Here is an 8,434-nt window from a genome sequence, read left to right as displayed (position 1 = left end):
GAACATCCAGAATATGATTTTGACGAAATGCAGAGACAATGAAATTACCTAAACATGTATCATTGATTCCACCCCCCTCCCTCCCTCCCTCCCCTTTTCTCCCCACGATCTCACTGATGGCCTTTATCCCTCGTTGCATAAATTACTCAGGCTGTGTTATTTACATCACACACCGGCGGATCGGATCGAGGCTGGAGCTGCAGATTGTAAAAATTGTGATGGGGTCAAAGTGTCCTCCATGCTCTATAAATTATGCGTCGGGGGTGCATGTTTAACCCATTCAAACCGGGAAACGCATCTGTCATTCAAACATTTTTTTAAATTAAATTGGGAAAATATTTGCAAATCTTTGAATATACTTATTGTTTTCTTTTTTTTCATCCCACAATTTTGTAACCCATTTTTTCACCCAGTGACAATTGTCTATGTAATCCTGGGCGCTACTCTCCCTCTGCCAACCTGGGGAGAGCCCACAACTGAGCTCATGCCTCCTTCAATGTATGAGGAGCTAGCAAGCCGCTTCATATCACCTGACAGGGGGCAGTGTGTGTGTTAAACATTTTTAACTCAAATCTTTGCTTCTGGAGGGTCCCTGGAACTAAATTATCTTGAGATGGGGGTCTGCGGCCAAATACTCTACATATCATTTTGTGTGGTCCTTGACATGAAAACGTTTTGAGAACAACTGATTATAGAACATTTTTCAGAAAACTGTTAGGATTTAGAAGACATTCTGTAGAATCGGAAACCTCAGGCCTTAATGGGTTAATCACATGAAACAGAACACTGGTGAACAAACCCGTAACGCAGCCTGATCTTCTCATAATTAAAATGCAAAAAAATCACCTGTTGCTGCCACGCTCTGCTGCTGTGATTGGAAGTGACGCTGCATGCGCGACCCGCTCCGCTCCGCCTCCTCTCTGGGTCTGGATGGTGATGAACGCTATGACCTTCAGGGCCAGACATAAAGCCCCTCATGGAGGCTCCGTTTACACCTGGACTCAACATCAGTCTATCCATGTTTTGGTCAGACAGTTGGTTCTCAAACTTTTTTTTAATGTCAGTGACCCCCAAATTAATGTGTATTTTGACCGCCATCTGAAAACACAATGTGCCAGGGATGGCCATACAAGTGTTTACTAAATGTTAAAAAAAACAATTACGAATATAAAAAACATAATTATTTCAAGATTTTGTTTTTAACCTCTTAAACCCCATGTGGGTACCCGGAGTATACTAGTGTGTTTTCTGTTTTCTGTTTTCTGTTTCTGTTACTGCGTTGCGTCGCGTTGTTTGCTTGTCGATCGGCTATTTTCTCACGAAAGCTTTCCCCACAATACCGATGCTGGGGTTTAAGTGCTTAAATAACAGATCTACACACTCACAACGCATCACGTTGTGACGCATTGTGAGTCGTAATTAATCATGCTGTTTTCAAATAGCCGATGTAGGGTTAAAGTGGTTAAACTGCAGATCTACAAGCTCACACTCAAACTCACTGTAAGCTTCTAGATCGGCTATTTCTGAATAGCCAAAGTATGAAATAAGGTTAACTATTTTTTGCTGGGGACCTCTCATAAGAGAACTTAGTTGATTTATTTTAGTGGCATTTACACCTGACACAATGAAACTAGTCTCTTATGCACAATGCTTGTTATATATATACAGTACACCATACTGTATACTTGTTTTATACTGTTTTCTGGTTTTATTCTGTAAAGGCCTTTGTAAACTTTATTTAGGAAATGTGCTATATAAATAAAGTTTATTATTTATTATTATTACCTCTACCATATTACAATATTTGTACCATTTAGAAAGAAGGCAGAAATTAATTACTGTTCTATTAATTAACCCTAGTGTAAACTACAATTTCAGTTGCCTGCCAAGTTGTATGCATTACTTGGCTTTTGTCACGTTTTATGGATAAGTGCATGTTTATGACATATCATCATTAAAAACATATCATTTTGGTTGATCCTTGACATGAAAAAAGTTTGAGAACCACTGATATTAAAGCAACATAAGTACTTTTTCTTCAAAATAATTGTTAGGATTTAGAAGACATTTGTAGAAAAGTACACATTCAAAGATTTGCACACATTATCACATTCTTTTTTGCAGATCTACAAGCTCGTATGAGCTTGTAGATCTGCTATTTTTGAATAGCTCAAAGTATTAAAAAATGGTTGTAGCTAAAAAAATCTAAAATGACACAGTATGCGTACTGACCCGGATTGAATGGGTTATTGCATCCTGGGTGCATTTACACCTAAATTGCACGTGTTTTGCAACCTGACGCATGTTCCAGCAGTAAACTAGGCCACTAGGTTCTCTAGGTTATACTATGATGACAATGGCAGTGCTTTGGGTTACGCTGAGATAGTGGCAGTCATTGTTAGTTTGTCAATGTACGCCTGACTGTGTTACAAAGACAACATGCAGTAATGTGATGCAAACCTCATAATTCATACGTTGCCTTTTACAAAAAATAAAATGTCACAGTTGTTACAGTGAGGTCATTTCTGGTCGTTCTGGTCACCCTAGGTCAGCAGTTCCCAACCTTTTCTGGTACCAAATGGACCTGAAAGGCTCTTGAGAGCGTAAAATGAAACCAAATGGACCCATACGGGTCCATTTGGTTTCATTTTACGCTCTCAAGAGTTAAAATAGTTAAACATCTGCATTACTTAATTTACAAGAAGTCTACACAATTAAAGAATGTAGAAGAATTGTTATTTTGATCAACGTTTGCCTGTTAGCTCTCCTATGGTACCAACATCAACACAGCATGGAATTGTGGACAAAATCTTATCCAACAATAACAAAATATTCAGTCTTGGGTCTGAGAGGCTGAATCTCATCAAACAGTGGTTCCGTGGCTCAAATGGCGAACAAATACTGGACCTTGATATGAAAAGGGTTGAAAACCACTGATCTAAGATGTTCTGCCATCTGCCCTACAGCTTGGGAATCGATGGGGAACGCGTGCTGTGTGGGAGAGAGTGGTCAGTGGTCAAAACTACCTTTTGTAGTTTTATCTTTCATTGAGATGAAATTGTATGAGGAGAGCTGAGAGGGAAGGCGTAGGAGGAGCTCTTTGTAACCCTGTTCCTGTAGTGTAACCCATTCAATCCGGGGACGCGGGGGGGGGACGGGACGGGACACAAATACATATCATTTTGGGGGACCTTGACATGATTTTTTTTTTTTCCTCAAAAGAACTGTCAGGATTTAGAAGACATTATAGTAGAATCCCCAGAAGCAAAGATTTGAGTTAAACATTTTCGCATATCTATATATATATATTCAAAGATTTGCAAAATAATTCACACATTTAAAAAATATATCAGATCTACAAGCTCGTGGCGTGGCACTCGGTGCTGCGCTACGAGCTTGTAGATCTGCTATTTTTGAATAGCCAAATAAATCTAGAATGACACAGATGCGTTCCCAGATTGAATGGGTTATAAATAGTTAATTATTAGTATTATTATCCTCAAGGCCTCTACTGTACTTTCTTCCTTCCTCTTCTTTCCTCATGAAAATCAGAGACAGGCAGAAGCTTTTAAAAATATCCATCAAAAACAACATACCTCGATACTTTTGTCTACTTTCTTTCTTTCTCATGTTTCTTCACTCTTTAAATTGCCCCATGATGGCTTTGAACTTTTCATCGGTACAGACTGGCGATGCACTCACCCACTTTCTGAACCATGCCAGTGCCATGTACTGTATTACTTATATATCGGAGCAGGTGGCACCCATAGGCAATCGCCTATATGCTGCCTAAAAGTCTAGAAACGGCCCTGATTTATGACAACAAAAACAACCACCAGTAAAATAGCTTGTGAGCTTGTAGATAGGCTATTTTAGCTGTTTTTGCACGCCACAGCAAAGTATAATACAGGGTTATGTGATTAACCAGACTAATCCATTTTGTCAATTATCTTAATTATCTTAAAATGGATTAGAATGGCCTGGACCGCTGGCGTAGCGGTCCAGGCACCTAGGCTCAGTGTATCCTGACAACGTGTCGTGGGTTTGAGTCCTGATCCCAACGGCCTTTGCTGCCATTAGCAGCAAATGTAATTTCCCATCTTTATCCCCATTTCCTGTCAGCCTACTGTCCTATCAATAAAGGCATAAAAAGCCCTAAAATATAAATCAAAAAAATAAATGAAATTGATTCATACCTTTTCGTAATAAAATAAAAAAAATCACCAAAAAAACAACCCTTGCTTCTGGATTTATCTATTAACCTACGGTTATTTGTTCTCAATGACGGTTTCAGTATATATTTTCGGCTAACCGCCCAGCCCTATATCAGCATGCAGGACGGCCTGTCCTGTCCACAGCACAAGACATTTAAATATTTCACCACACACCCCCCCTTGACCTGAGGGCTGGCTGAGTTGGTGAGACAAAACAATAGGCTGTAGCTTTAATAATTGGAGGACAGATGTCTTCTTCTGACAGTAAGGCCCCTCAATTAATCTCTGAAACAGATAACGTGTCTGCTCTGAAAAAGTACGTGCTGTGTCTCCTCTGGCTGTGAGAGGGCCATTTGCATACTCTCTGCTGTAGCCATGTGTTGGGTTTTACACAGTGGTGTAAAGTAACTAAGTACATGTACTCAAGTACTGTACTTAAGTACAATTTTGAGTTTTTTTGTACTTTACTGGAGTATTTTACATTTTCAATACTTTCACTTCTACTCCACTAGGCAAATATTGTACTTTTACGCCACTACAATTATTTGACAACTTTAGTTACTAGTTACTTTGCAGATATAAATTATTATATCATAAACCATGCATCAACCACTTAAGCCCTATTTTATACCTAGGATATTTGAAATTAGCCGATCTACAAGCTCACAACGCATAGCATCGCGACGCGTTGTGAGCTTGTAGATCTGCTATTTTCAAACATTTTAGTACTTTTACTTTTGGTACTTTTAAGTATATTTTCATGCCGATACTTTTGTACTTTTACTCAAGTAACATTTTGAACGCAGGCCTTTCACTTGTAACAGAGTATTTTTATAATGTGGTATTGCTACTTTTACATAAGTAAAATATCTGAGTACTTCTTCCACCACTGGTTTTACACACAGCAGAGCTGAATACACTGACAGGAATGTAAAGAATATAGTTGCAAAGCCTGTTCTATAATGTCTTGTTTGTCTCAAACCAATTGGACCACAATTGTGACGTTTCCTTGAGAAGCATGTAATGTTGTGTGTCTTTCTTTCAATTATAACGTGTAATAAATCACATCAAATAGAAAAATAGCAATATACCCAATCAACCAAATTTGTGACCTACTTTAAAGGGATAGTTCACCCAAAAACAAATCTTTTTTCTATCGATTAGTCACCCCATGGAGTCTTGAATTCATGGATATTTTTTAGTTTTTGTCGCATTCCTAAGCCAATAATTTGATGACCAGCGGACCGGTAGGCAGCGGTTCCGGTATAGGAGACACAAAGGAGACTCTTTGTGTCTCCTACCGGAACCGCTGCCGGTCATCAAATTATTGGCTTAGGAATGTGACAAAAACAAAAAAAAATATCCATGAATTAAGTCTCCATGGGGTGACTAATCGATAGAAAATAAGTCATTTTGGGGGTGAACTATCCCTTTAATGTTTTATTTTTGTTCTATAGTTTGATTTGTCCAGCAGGCTGATAATAGTTCCCTGATTGGTCAATATCGTTGCTGTCGGGTAGAAAATCTACATATTTAAACGTTTTATGTTCATCATACTACAATGTCACACAAAAGTAGCAAAAATAGACGATCTACATTGTTTCTACAATCATGTTTACGTCATTTCAAACCTTTTAATAACCGTTTTTAGGAATCCGATTCATCTCCAGAATATGGATAGCATGCTAATGCTCATATTAATCTATCTTATCATGTGCGTGTGTGTGTGTGTGTGTGTGTGTGTGTGTGTGTGTGTGTGTGTGTGTGTGTGTGTGTGTGTGTGTGTGTGTGTGTGTGTGTGTGTGTGTGTGTGTGTGTGTGTGTGTGCCATGAAGAAGTCATGGGAACCATTTTGCAGGCATTATTAACTAGCAGACACATTTCATTACCATTGTATACACGCTGTACGGATATGCTGCTAAGTTACAATGGCGGTTTGAATTTAATAGCTGCTCCATGTCATATTTTCAAAACATTAATTTCAAAGTGCCAAATTGTTTTGCGTGTAGGATCAGGCCATTGCCTCTGATTGCTGCCAACACATCTTGTTTTCTTTTTTCTCCAATCTTTCGTCTTCCTCGTTAGCAAAGTCACATGCTATTTTCTACACACTCTTTCACACACTTTTCAGTCAATATTTAATTAGTGTGACTTCAAATTAATTAGGGTCTAGACCAAAGAATGCCAGTGTGTGTGTTGCAAAAAAAATTCATTCTCGAGATAGAGTTAGGGACATACAGATTAATATTCCGCATGAGTGCTCCCGTCCACGAACGTTCTTAGGCCTTAGGAAGATGATTAAGGGAAATGTAAATATAACAAAAATAGGCATTAGCGGTCATCTTGGCACCGCGGAAGTTAATTGCCTCGTGGTCGAAAATAAAACGCTCAATAGTCTAATAACACCTGTCATGCTTTAATATTAGCTTCACAAAATCTAATTTCCACGATGTACCCGTAATGGTCTAAGACTTTGTCCTGGCTGGCATTGTGCTACCGCTGTCAGTGAACCTCAAACAGCCGCGGCAAAGGCGAGCTTAAATCAGCGACACCTTTTACGAGATGTTTCAAACAGAGCAAGTCTCATATTTCACCACCTTTTCACATGGTATCACACTTAATTTCCTTGATATCAGTGGCAAGAGATGAAGGACGCATCAGCAGACAATAGAAAGAAAAACTAATTCACCCCGTGCATTGTGACTTGGTCCCTGCCGCAGTTATTGATGCCTGGGCAAATCGGAACGAATAACATTCTAAGTGCAAAGCGAAAAGTATTTCACCAAGTGTGAAATTAAAATACACCTTGTCAAGAGATTGTCACCGACTCTCTCTCTCTCTCTCTCTCTCTCTCTCTCTCTCGCTCCCTCCCACCCACCCCCTCTCCTCTCTCCCCCTTGCACAGTCTTTCTCTCTCTCTCTCTCTCTCTCTCTCTCTCTCTCTCTCTCTCTCTCTCTCTCTCTCTCTCTCTCTCTCTCTCTCTCTCTCTCTCTTTCTCGCTCCCTCCCACCCACCCCCTCTCCTCTCTCCCCCTTGCACAGTCTTTTTTTCTCTCTCTCTCTGCTCCTCTCCTCTCCTCTGCTGGGCATAGCACACAGCGAGAGGAGGCAGTTGTCATGGTGATTAATGCAAATGCACACAGTTAACCTGGAGACGAGAGATGAGGACTTTTCAAAGCATGTCAGACCTTGACTCGATCTAATGTGTCTGTGCTGTTCTGAATTGAAAATCACACCCCCGTTTTTCTGAGAAAGCTTGACACTTTGGCCTGGACGTGGCTCGTATTAAATCCGCGCCTCTCCTTCTGATTAGGTTCGATTGAGGAGAAGAAGCGAGTCCGGTGACAGAAAACAGAATGCGCTTATCAAGGCGACGGGTTCGCCTTTCCGTGTCATCGAAACGCTGTCCCTCTCCAAAAACGTCCGGCGACGTTCGAGGTGGCGTAGCAACAAGTTGTTTAGAATGACACAAGTTTGCATAAAAGCAGGGATCGGTGGGCCACGCTCATATATTCTGGATGTGTCCCAAAATTCAAAAATATTGGCAGGATATTAATTCCACCATAGAGTCTATTCTGTGTTTTGAGATACTTCAGACGTGTTCCTTGTCGTTATTGGGGATGGGAATATTCCCGAAGAATTATTAGTACATGTACTTAAATCAAGATGTTTCTAGTAGCAAGCAAGAAAGCGATCACGCGTCACTGGTACCAACAGGATTCTCCAACCAAAGACAACTGGATGGACATTATAGGGGAAATCTACACTATGGAACATTCATACTCAGACTACAAGCGGACAAGTTGCACAAATATTGGGAAAATTGGGACTTTCTTCCCTCAGCCCATGGACAATGTATAAAAGATTTTACTAAAGCAATAACTGTAGCAACTGTAGAATGCAGCCCTTTTGCCTTGTCTTGTCTTTTTTTGGTTTGTTTTAATTTTTTGTTTTGTATACTTACGTATGTTTGTTGTTCTCGTGAAATATTTTGTTTCCAAAACAAAATTAGTAATAAAAAAAAAAACAGGGATCGGTATTGTATACAAACAAACAACGACGCATCGTGTCTACAGCCGTGAAAAAGGAGTGACCGACCGAGAATGCATTAACGGGAGCATGCAGGCATGGAGGTCAGGGACACAAACAGTATCACACCAGGGACCATTATGTGGGAATGTGTACATACGCCTCGTCTTGACCGTTTGACCCCCCCGCGG

The sequence above is a fragment of the Gymnoscopelus braueri genome (assembly GCF_963280865.1).
Source record: "Gymnoscopelus braueri genome assembly, chromosome: 21".
Lineage (NCBI taxonomy): Eukaryota > Metazoa > Chordata > Actinopteri > Myctophiformes > Myctophidae > Gymnoscopelus > Gymnoscopelus braueri.
This window is presented reverse-complemented; position numbering follows the sequence as displayed.